General features: G+C 37.6%; 1 long non-coding RNA gene across 1 annotated transcript in view; it reads right to left on the bottom strand.

Moving 5' to 3' along the window:
* Positions 1 to 14367, bottom strand: part of LOC131514338 (uncharacterized) — a 479074-nt gene extending 464707 nt beyond the window's left edge. The window contains exon 1 of the long non-coding RNA XR_009263032.1: positions 14268 to 14367. This is a non-coding gene — a long non-coding RNA (uncharacterized LOC131514338). The remainder of the gene's footprint in view (positions 1 to 14267) is intronic.
* Between the last annotated feature and the right edge of the window lie 413 nt (positions 14368 to 14780).

The raw sequence follows: 14780 nt of genomic DNA, 5'->3' as shown, positions 1-14780 counted from the left end.
ATAATTGGGAGAGGACCCATGTAGGCAGAGAGTCCAGGGTACTATTTTAAGGGTACTGTAAATATATCTGAACAGAAGGCATAACTGGTACACTAGGATGGGAATGTAGAGTATCAGAGGTCCTGGTAGGCATCAGTAGATAAAAGGCAGCAGTTTTTGGCTGGGGCAATTATTTGGGCAGCCCTTCCAGGGATGTGGAAGAGGCCACAAACCATATCATGCTAGCCCTTAGCAATTGTGAGGGGCCTGAAACCTTCTCAAGCCTGAGATTTGGAGGTAGAGAGTGTACTAATCAGAGTTTTTGTTAGAAGCAACAGAAATCAAATCTGGTAATTTTAGGTGGAAATACATTCACTAAACGGATGCGGGGTGCCTCTCATGGAGTGTGGACACCAATGTGGGTAAAAGAAACCATTTGGCTCCCAGAGACTATATAGAGGAGGCTGATCCTACACACTCATAATTTTCTGTATTTCCTACAAGAGTTGTTGTAAGTAGGAAGCAACAAGCCAGCTGATGAAAATGTCATGGGCAATCAGAGCCAATTTAGACATTGAGTGACTTGGTCCTGCTCACATGAGAATTTGCCTCAGAACTTAGGCTGGGATGAGCCTACATGTGGCACTGTGATTTTGTCCCACCTTCACCCACAAGGGGAAAGAGGAAATGTGAAGTTTCAGAATGTTGTGAGGCCTGATCAAGTTACAGCAAGGCCTTCAAAGCTAGGGTGTCAATTAAAATAAAAGATTATTATAAGAAGAATTCAAGAACTTAAGAAAGCTGATATTGAGCCAACCCTGGCCATATCTTTGTGATGAATTCAGCTATCATTTTGATTCAGTGATATCCCACTCAGAATACTCAACAATTAATTACTTAACCCTCAAAATGACCTACTACCGTCTGTAGGTTGTAGTGAACTCTGTAAGTTCAGTTCACTTAGTGTTTACATTTTATGCTTTGTCTTATCATCTATATTATACTTCCCTAAAGGTAAAGACTACTTAAGTCTGCCATTGTATGTCTCCACTCCCAAGTGCCCTGCAAAATATTAAATTCATAGTAAGCACCCAGTAATTATTGTAAAAAATAACAATGAATTTGGAGGGAGATAGAGAGGGAAGGAAGGAGGAAGGGATGGATGGATGGATGGATGGATGGATGGATGGATGGATGGATGGATGGCTAGGCAAATATATTCCACAGAACCCCTGCATTTCTTAAGGGATAATAGGGTCAATATCAAAGCAGTTTATGAACAATCATTTTCTCCAGTTAGAGTCCACATGTTTTGAAGACTATAGCCCAACCTTCTCCAACACATTTGAGATCATATTCCTATAGGTAGCTCAAAGGAAAACTAGATTTTTTTATTATAGCTGTTATTAGTTGAATTCTGTCCTTCCCAAAAAGGTGTGTTGAAGTCCTAAACTCTGGTACCTCAAAAGGTGATGTTACTTGTAAATAGTTTCTTTACAGAGGTAATCAAATTAAATGAGATCTATAGGGTGAGCCCAAATTCAATATGATTGGTATCCTTATAAAAAAAGGGGGAAATTTGGATACAGACCAATGAAGGGACACAAGGGAAAGACAGCCAACTACAAGACAAGAAACATCTGAGGCTACCAGAACTTAGGAGAAAGGCATGGAACAGATCCTTCCCTACCACCTTGAAAGGGAACATGTCTCTGCCAACACCTAGACTTTAGACTTCTGGCCTCCAGAACTAAAAGAATAAATTTCTGTTTTTAAACCATTCAGTTTGTGGCACTTTGTTATGGCAGCCCTAGCAAATGAATACAGTAATGAAGAAGTTATTTTTGGTGGGGGAGATGAATGTCTGAATACACTTGTATGCCTGTTTTCCTTACTATGGGAAATACTTTTGATCATTTTATTCCTATTCTTTTTATAGAAAACTAATGACAATAATCCTAGAAGCTTTTTGACAAGCTTACAAGGCATAGAGCTCACTGGAGCTAAGGAAAGAAAATTGAAGACACCAAGTATATAACTCTTCCAAGGCACTTTGCTGTCAAGAGGAAAAAAGGGGGGTTAGTGGAAGTCAAAAAGATGGGAAAAACCTATGTGCTAATAAGGATGCCCAGTAGACAAAAATAAAAAAAATTGGGTGGGTGACATCATTGCACTGGTAAAATGGATTAGAACCCAGTGCAAGGGTGATATACTAGCCTGCATACATGTAGTAATAGCTTTTTTTCTCTCTCTTCTCCATACTTCTGAAACATTATTTAAAAAAAAATGACAAAAATCCTATATTAAAACTTTACCTTGCCAAAGAGAGGAATTAGGGGGTGATTAATCTTATTATAAAAGAACCTTTTAAATAGCAAGCTCCCTTAGTGCCTTTAAAGGATTTTTAATATTGAATTTGCACTCCACTTTTTAAGGAGTAAGACTATTGCATAACACTGGGTACATCTGTATACAATTATACAGCAGAGAAGTAAAGAGACATGTGGCTCCATGGTTGTGCCTATAGTTTAGTAATTTAAGGTATAATATAGGGCATTCCCCCACAGACTTAGAATTTAATAATTTGGGAGATTGTTTTGTTTAATTTCATCCTGGCAGGATTATGGGGTGGAGTTTGCTGACATGTTAGAATATTTTTCACCTGAGTTGATGTCACAGCTGTCTGAGGATATTTTGGGGGTTTTTTTTCATAAATTAATAAGCTCAAATGTAATTTTTGGTCTCCTTCACTGCCTCTGTGCTTTTATATATTCTGCACAAGCGCCTCAATGTTCCATTCTATTTTAACTATAAAATATATTAATGCATTAAAGGGAGGTGGTAACGTTTATCATAAAGTTATAGTTTTTCCACTTTGCTTTCCAAACCCATTTAAGTTAGCAGCACAAAGCATAGATCCTTTATAATGCTTATGTTCATAGCAAGAGCATATAAATATTCCATCCACCAAACCGGTTCATAAAGAAAACGTTATAGGAAGGGGTATTTTAGGTAACATCAGTACATATGTGTAAACCCCATATAACTCAGGCCATAAATTCACAGGATCTCAAACACTTTGTGCTGAGAAGTTCATACAAACTTCTTAATGAGAACAGAAGAAAAGCACCTGCTGGCAATCCCTCCTCTGTAATGATTATATTGGTGGAGTTCCTGCTTTCCTTACAAGGAAATGGAGCCTAATTAAATTATAGCTCTATCTGATACTAAGGAAAAGTGAACAGTGAAAAACTGAGCCAGTCGTCCAAATCTTCACGCTCCAATATGGCAGCCATAACACAAATGTGGCTACTGAACCTTTTATTGAGATGTGATTTCAATGTAAAATAGGCACCCAATTCCCAAGACACAGGATGAAAACTACCTCATTAATACTTTCACATTGATAACATGCTGCCATGATATTTTGGATATACTGAATTAAATAAAACATATTATTGAAACTAATTTCATCTGTTTCCTTTTACACTTTTAAATGGAGCTTTAGGAAAATTTAAAATTACATATGTGGCTTGCAATTATATCTACAGGATAATGCTCCTTTCGATGTTTCCAAATGTTACATACTTTGTAATCCATAGTGGACTTAATTGCTGGTTACTTATCTACATATAAATGTTTACTATTATTATGATTAAGATCACAGATTATGAAACCAGGGTGCCTGCCTCCACATTCTGACTCTGCTTAATAGTAATTTACTTCTTTGCTGAGCCTTAGTTTTCTTGGCTGGAAAATGAGGATGATAGGAGCACCTACCTCATATAATTTATTATGAGTTAATTATTCTAATTCACATAATGATTTTAGCAGAGTGCCAGCCTTGTGTAGCATTCAAAAGCTGACGGACATCTTTTGTTCAGCCAGTGCAGCATTTAAAAAAAAAAATGAACTGGATTGCCTATAGATGAGGCACATTGTTTCCAGTTTAGCCACTGGCCCTGCCATTTTCCATTGTCTATATACTACTTGAGTTGATTGTACTTGTCCTGGGGACATCTAAACTGGTGAAAGTGCCATGGAATTGCTCAAAACAGCCCCTTTTATCACCAGAAACTTCAGACTGGTTAGGGATTCTAACCAAATGCAATTGGTTCAGTTTACTGTTTCTTTGTTAATTAATTAACTTACTATTTTCAAAATGTGCCTCTTTCATTGAGGTTCCCAGGCACAACACAGGGATTTAAGTTGCTAGCATTAAATTACATTATGATAGCCCCAAGACATCTGAAGTATCCCCCACCAAACACACTAACATTGGGACTTACAGCAGGCTTGAGAGGTAAACCAAGTAAAGTTCTTCCAGGCCAAAAGAAGAAGGGAGAAAGCTCGCATGCTAAGATATTCTAGAACATTAATCCAGAAGGCTAGGGAGTCTCTTTTTATGAACAGTTGATAACTGAGGCAATTACATAGTTAATTAAAATATCCAGATAGTTTATAGCATGTTGCTGTGGAGTTGGAGATCTGACAATGTTATTACCTCATTTTTGCTTTCTCTTCCTTTATCCTCATCATGAATGCTTGGGGGCACAACTCTTCATACAGACTTTGTCCCTTAATCCTCCTAAATACTGAGCTCCATTAAAAGGTCTCTTACGACTTCCCTAGTGTAGACTCACTATGCTGCAGCCACGCTGGTCTCCCAATTGCTCCTCCAAGTATCCAAGTTTGCTCTCACCTCCAGGCTTTGCACATACAGTCTCTTCGGCCTTGAATGCTCTTCCCTTCATATACCACCTAACTCCTGGCTAGCCCTTGGCCTTTGACCATTTTGCCTAAAACTGTAATCCTAGTCGCTCTTTCTCTCAACTTTAGTTTTCACATAGTAGTTATTGCTGTCATTCTATACATTTTACATATTTTTTTTCTTTTTTTCTCATTTGTATTTCCTGCTAGAACGTAAGTGCCATAAAATCAAGGAATTCTGTCCATTATCATATTCTTAGGACTTATAAAAATTAAAAAATATATAATAAGTAATGACAACTGTTAAGAATAAAATAACGTAGGGCATGGAAACAGGAGGTACAAGTAATGGATTGGATATGTGACCAGAGAGGACCTCACTGAGAAGGTGCATTTGAGGAAAGATCTGAAGGAGGTCAGAGGATGTTCAGGGACAAGCATCCAGAGGAAAGATCCATAGAGAGCCAGGTCTGACTGACATGGTAGAGTCCACATACATGGCACACTGTAATTCCTCAATAAGTATTTGTTGAATGAATGAATATTTCTAAAGTACATCACACAAAAAAAAGCCCATGTTCATGAATCAGAAGACTTAACATTGTTAAAATGATAATATTCCCCAAACTGACCTGCAGATTCAATACAATCCATGTCAGAATCCCATTTGATTTCTTTTAAAAACAGCTAAGTTTTAAATTCATCTGAAATTGCAAGAGACCCACAATAGCCAAACAGTCTTGAAAAAGGAGGGCAAAACAGGAAGACTCACACTTCCTGGTTTCAAAACTTACCACAAAGCAACAGTAATCAAGACAGTGTAGGACATATAAATCAATGAAATAGAATTGAAAGTCCAGAAATAAATATATACATTTGTGGATTAACTGTTCTTTGACAAAAGTTGTGGGATTTTGTATTGGGGGCACAATAGCCTTTTCAACAAATGAAGCTGGCACAACTGGAGAGCCACATGCAGAATTAATGTGGACCCTTACCTTACACTATATACAACATTTAACTCAAAATGGATCAAAGACTAAAAACTATAAAATCTCAGAAGAAAATTTAGCACCATCAAGAAAGGGAGTAGAAAACCCACAGAATGGGAGAAAATATTTACAAGTTGTATATCTGAAAAAGGAACTTATATCCAGATTATTAAAAGACAATCCAGTTACAAAATGGACAAAGAATATGAACAGACATTTCTTTAAGAAGGATATACCAATAGCCAATAAACACATGAAATAATGCTTGAAATCATTAGCCATTAGGGAAAAGTAAATCAAAACTACAATGACATACCACTTCACAGCCACTGGGTTGGCTAGAATCAAAAAGCCAGATAACAACTATTGGGGAGGATGTGGACAAGTTGGAATTCTCATATACTACAGGTGGGAATCTAAAATGATTACACTGCTTTGGAAAAACATCCTGGCAGTTCCTCAAAAGATTGAACATGAAGTTACCACATGACCCAGAAATTCTACTCCTGAATATATATCTAAAGAAAATTAAGACATATGCCCACACAGAAACTTATACACAAATGTTTATAGCACCATTATTTATAATAGCCCTAATGCAGAAACAACCCACTGATCATCCATCAGTTGATGAAAGGATTAAGAAATATGGTATGTCCATTCAATGGAATACTATTTGGCTCTAAAAAGAATGAAGTACTGACATATGCTACAATACAGATAAACTTTGAAAACATTATGCTAAGTGAAAGGAGCTAGTTGTAAAAAATCGCATATTATATGATTCCATTCATGAAACATCCAGAACAGGGAAAGTTATATAGACAGAAAACAGGTTAGTGGTTGCCCAGGGCTGGGTGGGGGGAGGGGGTGTAAGTGTGGGGAGTGACAGTGAAAGTGTACCAGGTTACTTTTGAAAGTGATTAAAATGTTCTAAAATCGACTACAATGATGTTTGCACATATCTGTGAATATACTAAAAAACAATGAAAGTATACTTTAAATGGGTGAATTGTATGTATGTAAACTATTTCTGAATAAAGCTGTTTTTGTTTTTTTTAATTTTTATTTTTTAAGTTTATTTATTCTGAAAGAAGAGACAGTGCAAGCAAGGGAGGGACAGAGAGAGAGAGGGAGAATCCCAAGCAGGCTCAGCACTGTCAGCTCAGAGCCTGATGCAGGGCTCAAACCCATGGAATGTGAGATCATGACTTGAGCTGAAACCAAGAGTCAGACACTAGTTGACTGAGCCACCCAGGTACTCCTCAATGAAGCTGTTTTTAAAAGTATATCACAAATGGACTCATCAAAAATCCTTACAGTAACAAATATATTTCTATGTGAAAGATCAACCTTCAATCCAACTCCACATTTTAAGTCTATAGCATGATTATATAAAACATGATTCTAATTTCTATCTTACATCCTTCGATCTCTCCTCTAGCTCTTCCTAATGAACATCTCATCTCTTTTTATAGCAAGAAAGCTGTAAAAGTTCTGTGTGATGCCTGCCAAAGTTCTCTGAGTGACAGTGTTCAAGGGTTCAGATTTCTTCACAAGTGACAGGTTCACACTAAATATATGTTGAATGAATCTAGGTTAATTTCCTATATTTTTATCAGCAGTGCAGTACATAGGACAGTAGATGCTTATACATGGAAAAAGCAAGTCCATAGTCAAAAGGAGACAGAATGATTTTATTTTGCTGCTTCAGTCAGAATTACTCACTTAAAAATAATAAAAAAATGTTTCTTGGGGTAAAAAAATGATAAACACAGCTAATGCTGAATGAAATGATTAATGATGTTCCTTTGAATAGAAACACAGAGACTGCCACAAAGATGAACTTCCAAGATATATTTATTGTGTCAAAATGTACAAAGGTAGTATTATTCGTTTTGTTTAGTATGTATATTCAGTTAGAATGACATTGCCCAATTGATCAATTTGTTAACCAGAAACTCAGTTTAAGAGGACAGTGCCAACATGTTGTCTCCTTGAAGACTCCTTTGTTTCTCTGTCTGCACAGCTGATGCCCATCAAATGCACCACCCAGGCATTCTTTTGCAAATATAAATGGGATAGCACATTTGACCTTAAAGACTCACAATGTCTCGTATTTCTTGGTGTTACTCATGTCTAAGCCCACTGCTGTCTGGTTCTAGGATAGGATATCATTGAGTTTCTGCTTGACTTATGGCTTAGTCTCAATTCTACACATAAGTTTAGAAAGCTCGGACTTCTAAAGTGAGGGGAAGAGAAGACATTTCTTTATTTTTTTTATGTCACTGTATGAGAAAGATAAAGTGTTCAATAAACTCATCTTTAGACTTCTTTACATGTGATTTCAAAAAAATATATATTTTTCAAAGCTATTGCAGAATAGTTCATCTATGTTGTGGGGGGTAGCTGAGGTCAGGGTAAGGGTGATTATGCTAAGACTTGTTTTGGTCACAAATTGTGACAACTGAGTTTGTTATATAGACAAATCCATTAACTTTTATTGACTATGCTTGCTATGTAGGCTAGCACATGAGCTGGAATCCTAACATTTTAACTTGGTAGCTATGTAATATTAAGCAAATGACTCAAGCTCTCTGAGCTCAGGGTACTCCTCTGTAAAATGAGAGTAGTAGTTGTACAGACTTCTTTGAGATGTAATGGAGAGTTAAGTGGATTAATTCATATAAAGCAACTTATATGAGCTAATTCACACAAATTTTGCTCTCAAACAACTTAAATTCAAATAAGAAAGAGAGAAAGCCAGACATAATTATAAACTTAAACCACAATCTTACAAATCTATAGCCTTTAACTACAACTCATCTAAACTTTTCCTTAAAAGACAAAGCATCAAACTCAGAAAAGATTTTTTAAAAATTCAATTATATAAAATAGAAAATTTTGTGCATGGCTAAAACTTCCACAAATAAAGCCAAAAGAAAAAAAAATACTAACTGGGAAAATACTTATAACACATACTTCTCCAAAAGGCAAGGGACTTACATAAATAAATAATAAATATGGCAATAACCCAACAGAAAACAAGAAACAAAATGCATTAACAGAGAATTCACACACAAAAAAGAACTACAAATGGCTCTTAAACATATGAAACTATGCTCAAAGTCACTCCTAACCAGGGAAATGCAAATTCAAACTACACCTCTCAAGGAGGAGGTGAGTTTATGTGAACACTACTTGTACACAGGGCTGGTGAGCATAATTTAGTCCAACTTCTATGGAGGGAAGTTTGGCAATATCTTTAAAAAGTCATAAATGAATACACCATGTGACCCAGAAATTCCACTCTGAGGAATTTATGCTGCAGATATGTGCGATATAATCTAGAATGATCAACATGAAAAGTTTTTAATTATATCATTCCTTGCAACACCAAAATACTAGGGGGGGGTCCTAAATAAGATATGGTTAATATATTAGGGAACAGCCAGCCATATACTGCAATATTGTGAGGTGTAAAAAATGAGAGACCTCTTCATGTACTAAAATTGAAATGATCTACAGGATTAAAAACTAATGATAGTAATGGTAACAATAGCTTGCAACACTGGATGATTATAATGTGACAGAAATTGTGCTGTGTTACATGCATGGTGACTCATCCACAACAACCCTGTAAGATACAAAGGATCTCATTTCCCACAACAGAGAGGTTAACAAACTTGTCTGAGATCACTCAGTTATTATTTGACACAGCCAAAATTTGAAGTGAGGCAGTCTAGCTCCAGTCTTTGCTTTTAAAAGAAGTTTATTACACTGCTTTTCCAACAACAACCAAAAAAGCAAGGTGCAGAATAATATGATCTTCTACTGTTCATATATTTTAAATGCATAAAAATGACATTAGATGCACACACACATACACATATGACAAATAAATAGCATGCACATATTTCCTTATTTATTATATAAACTATTACTGGAAAGACTTATGAAAAACTGGTATTGTCTGAGGAGGGAAACCAAGTGCTGAGAAGACAGAAGAGCAGCGGGTCAGGGTGGGGGGAATTTTCATTGTATACCCTTTTATGCCATTTTCATTTTGAAAGATTTTGAGAAAATAATACAATTTAAAACAGCTTTCCTTTTACTTAACTCTGTGATATGGTATAGCCTACCTAGCACCTCTTTTAGCCTAGTTTTAACGTACTTCACCTTAAGAGACAGTTTTGGATGGGGCCTTTACTTCACTCTTTAGCATAAAGTTGCACATACAAAGTAGGATTTGTCCATAATGGGCAGGGGGTGAGGGCACTGTCTTCTGGAGATGTGGAGAAGAGACAATGTCTAGAATTGGGGAAACAGTGCTGTCTGAATGTGTCCTTTCCTGAGACAAAGCTCCAACCAGCTTGTCTAACTCAGCAAGCCTTCTGAGACAGGTCTGTGTCTAGAAAGGCACTAAGCTCAGAGGACTTAAGATAGTGTGCCCTTCTATCCTAATACTCTTTCTAAGCCATCACACCAACCCTAAATGTCCACTTTTCTAACCCCTTCCAAGAATTTACCACCCAGCAGTATATGACACATAAATTACATGAGCTGAATTCATTACATCGAGGGACAAGAAGGGCATTTCAGATCATGAATAGACAGAATGGGACCACTCTGAGCTCAAGATTTCACTATTACTATCCAAACACTGGTTGGAATCATTAAAACAAAATTCAATTAACCTAAGATTTTCAAATAGCAGTTATTGAGCATCTACTATTTTGTCTCACACTACAAGAATGATGATCACATTTTCCAAAGGAAATCAGATCAGGTGGCTTGATATTTGGTTGGCTTGTTTCTTTTTAACTGAGTAAAATCATTTATTTGAAAAGGCATAAAATTCAGTTCCATGCATTCATGCATTCATTCATTCAAATATATTTACTGATTGCCCAATATATGCCAAGTGTGGTTCTGTGGTTGATCAGGTCAGAGTCTCTGCCCTAGGGAATTCACATTTTAACAGAGAAGATAATCGACAGTGAAGGAGAGTCATGGGTTGGGGAGACACTGCTTGTGTCCAGTGGTCAGAGGCAGCTTCTCTAAGGAGAAGACATTTGAGCAGGCACCTGAATGAAGTGGTGGATGAAGACATGAGGGAACAGCAAGCAAAGGCCTAAGTGTGAAATCAGTTTGATGCACTCAGGTACCAGCAAGAAGGCATACAGGTGGGGTGTGGAGGCCAGGACAAAGATAAGTTAAAAGGGGAGGGCAGGGAGCAGATTTGGAAGGATTTGAGAAGCCAAACATTCCAAATACAATCAGAAATCACTGAAGGTTTTGAGCAGGAAATCGATTTACGTTTCTGAAGATCATTCTGGTAATAGGCCACAAGCAGGCAAAAATGGAAGGGGAGATGCAGAAGGAGGCAAGAAATGATGAGGGCCTGGACTAAGGTGAGAGCAGATGTTGGAATAAACACCACCAGATCAGGAATGTGTCAAAGGTAAACTCTCTTGGGAATGTGCAGTGAAGTGTGAGTAGAAGCTGGCAATCAAAGACGACAGTTCTGTTTTTGACCTGAGCACGTGAATGAATTTTGGTACCCTTTTACTGAGATCAGTGAGTTTAGGTGGAAAGCAGGTTGGGACAGTGGGGTTACAACAGAGTTCTGTATTGGGTACGATAACCAAAGACGTAGGTAGAGTAATTAAGCAGGCAGTTAAAAGAAAACTCTGGAGCTTAAGGGGCAGACAGGGCTACGAGGTAAATTATGGATTATATGTCACATTGCCTCTATTGCAAAGAATAGTTACATAAAATCAGCATGACCCTTGAAAAAAATTAAGAAAGTACCACTATAGCACAATGAATCAGACTTCAAGCACATAGAAGGCCAGAAGTGGTGATGTGCCCACCTTTGTGATTGCAGAAAATTTTGTTAATGAGTAACTAAAATCACCCAGGCTAAGAGTAAAATTTCTGAAATTGTATTACCAGTTATGAGCTACGGAATTTTGTTATTTAAAATCGCTATGCTTCAAATTTTCATCTGTAAATATAGTATGTGATAAATGTATATGACTTTTTACATGGGCCAGTTCTTGTGCCAGACTCAGAGGCAAATAGTGGTGAACAAAGCCAGTGGGGTCCCTGCCTCAGAGAGCTTACAGTCTAACGGGTTGAAATGAAAACCATAGTGCTTTTTCCCCTAAATAGGGTGAGGATTAGATGAAATGATGTGTTTAAGAGTTTAGCACTGTGCTGGCACTAAGGAAGTGCTTTGTACCTATTAGTTTTTGTGGCTGTAGTTTGTTATTATTATTACGAATAAATCATAAGTAATATCCAGCCTGTGTGTTGAGAATTAGCAACAAATGTACCGACTTTGAATTTAGTAAGACAATGAAAATATAAAATGTGAAATATTCAACTAATTTAGTAATTGGGAAAACACAAATTGAAAAAAAAAGAAATACATTTTTTTTTCTCTTACCAGTATTTCCTTTTTGGGGCATCCTCTGTGGAGGAGAGGGAATAGATCCCTCTCCTCCCTCAGGGAATTTATCCACTGATCGTTGGTGTATGCATTGTTACAACTTTTCTGGAGGGCAGAGGTATATTTATTTTTTAATAGGTAATTCATGTGTGTATGATTTGAAATGTGCATTCTTTTTGATGGAGTACTTCCATTTCTAAGATCATTTCCTTAAGAAATAATTAGAATATATCCTGAGGATAAATATGGGACATCACATACCCCATGTATTGTAAGCTCCATGTGGAGAAAGACTTTGCCTGATCTCTCCAGAGTTGGATCCCCAGTGTCTACCACAGCAGCTGGCACACAGTAGACACTCACTAATATTTTTTTAGGAGCACCTGGATGGTTCAGTTGGTTAAGTGTTTCACTCTTAGTTTTGGCTCAGGTCATGATCTCACAGTTCATGGGTTCAAGCGCCACATTGAGCTCTGTGCCGGCAGCAAAGAGCCTGCTTGGGATTCTCTCTCTCCTCCCCTCTCTCTGCCCCTCCCCCACTCATGCTGTCTCTGTCTCTCTCAAAATAAATAAACTTAAAATTTTTTTAAGAAAAAAATAATAATGGTACTTACTTAGTGAATGAATGAACACATTAGCAAGTAAGCAAAGGCTTATATACAAGGATGTTCACTTCAGTGTTTTTATAATTGTGATCAAAGGAAATCCTCAATGTCCATTTGCAAAAAAATGTTTAAAGCTGTCTATTCCACATAAAGAGGAATTCTGTGTTCCTTCCCATCATCTATGAAGCTCATATGACCTGACTCCAAGACCATGCTCAATTCTCCTATCCCACTCTTTTCTTCTTAATTCCATTCCAAATACAGTGTCCTCCTTGCTGTTTCTCAAGGCATACATGATCTCACCTCAAAGCCTTACAATTTGCCATTTCCTCTGCCTTTTGATATGGACACCGATTTCCCATGTCTCAGCTCAATATCAACTGCAGCAGAGGCCTGGCCATCCCACTAAAACAGCAATCCCAACCCCTTCACGCTGCCCCCTTACTTTGCTAGATGTTTTTCTTTACTCCTAGAGCAATCCCTGAAACCCATGAAAGAATGATATAATGTCTAAAAACAAATAATAACAAGGCTTTGCTACTCATAATATGAGCATACACCAAAATGCCAGAGAAGCATGTTATCTCTTAGTGAGGCTGTTAACTTATGTCTCCATGTAAACTCACCTGGGAGTAGAGACAGGCCTTTCAGGTTAAAAAAGAAATGGCTAGGACCTAATGATGTGTGGGTATTTGGCTTGCAGAAGCACTCAGTTTTGTATCTTTTTTAAGCCACAGACTCAGGAAACTAAATGACAGAACCAACCCTTTTTTTTTATTCTGAAAGACAGCTCCATAGATAAACACACAGAACCCCACATAAAAATAACCTGTATATTAAAAACAATAAATGCATATTAACTAAACATACCTAGAAACAATCAAAAACATGAGGAAATTAAAATTTGATAGGGATATATGGAGACACCACTGAATTCATGGTTTCTAGATAAGCACCAGCAAGACCTCAAGCCAAATGGGCTTCATTTACACCATTTACCTTTTTCTTCAATTAAGAGGAGGGAGGTGATTTAAAATATGAATCCCAGGCAATCCTTTTCTTCATAAGTATTAAAATGCCAGCAGTGTTGGCATACTTAAGGCTGAACTAAAACATAAATGGTTTGTAAGTTGTAGTTCTTCCAGTTGGAACACCTCGATGACCCCTTATCAGCTCAGAAGAGCATCCTTGCAGAAAAATGGGTCCAAAGCACTATAGTAATGTCCCCAGTATAAATAGAAAGTCAAGTTCACCAGAGAGCTTCTGTATCATTCTCTTAAAGAAAAGTAAGTATGTTCCTGTAAGCCCTAAGCTCACAGGCAATCATAGAGCCAATGCTAAATAACCCAGTCTTCAAGGGATGTAATCATATGGTTAAACTTTTCTTTTTTTTTTTTTTTCCTGATTGCTTTTACATTCAAATTAAATGAAAATCCCACTTGGGAGCTCCAGCCAAAGGTTCCCACCTTGAAGGCTTTTTAAAAGAACTTAAAAGAGACCTTGAGTCACAGCCTTATTCCTTACCCTAGGCAAGCTCCAACTGGGGTCAGAGGAGGTGACCTGTGGGCTTCCCACCCGCGTGGCCTTCAGCTCTCGGAGGACAGGCGGTAAGCAATGACGCGTGGCAAACAGCGCACGCACACAGGCGTGTGCACCACCCCCCAACACACACACAATTCTTGTGAGCTGCTATTTGCATCCTCCCCTCCTCTTCTGAAGTCCAAACTATTTTAGGTTTTTGCAGAGAGAACCACCTCCTTCTCGTGAGTAGGAGAAAGTACTGGAACACTTGGAAGACCAGAGAAAAGGACTCCCAGACCCAAGCAACAGCTAAAGAATAGGGAAAAGACTGGGATTAATTGGAACTGGGGTCGTTCCCTTAATAAGGTATACTGCTTTCGTTATGATAATAAAACATTCCGGGAAGTAAGTTGCGAGGCAGAGAAAAGGAAAGAAACTCTCTGTCTCTGTCCCTGTCCCTGTCTCTGTCTCTCTCTGTCTCTCTCTCTGTCTCTGTCTCTCTCTCTCTCTCTCTCT

The sequence above is a fragment of the Neofelis nebulosa genome, chromosome 6 (genome assembly GCF_028018385.1).
Source record: "Neofelis nebulosa isolate mNeoNeb1 chromosome 6, mNeoNeb1.pri, whole genome shotgun sequence".
NCBI classification, from domain to species: domain Eukaryota; kingdom Metazoa; phylum Chordata; class Mammalia; order Carnivora; family Felidae; genus Neofelis; species Neofelis nebulosa.
This window is presented reverse-complemented; position numbering and strand designations above follow the sequence as displayed.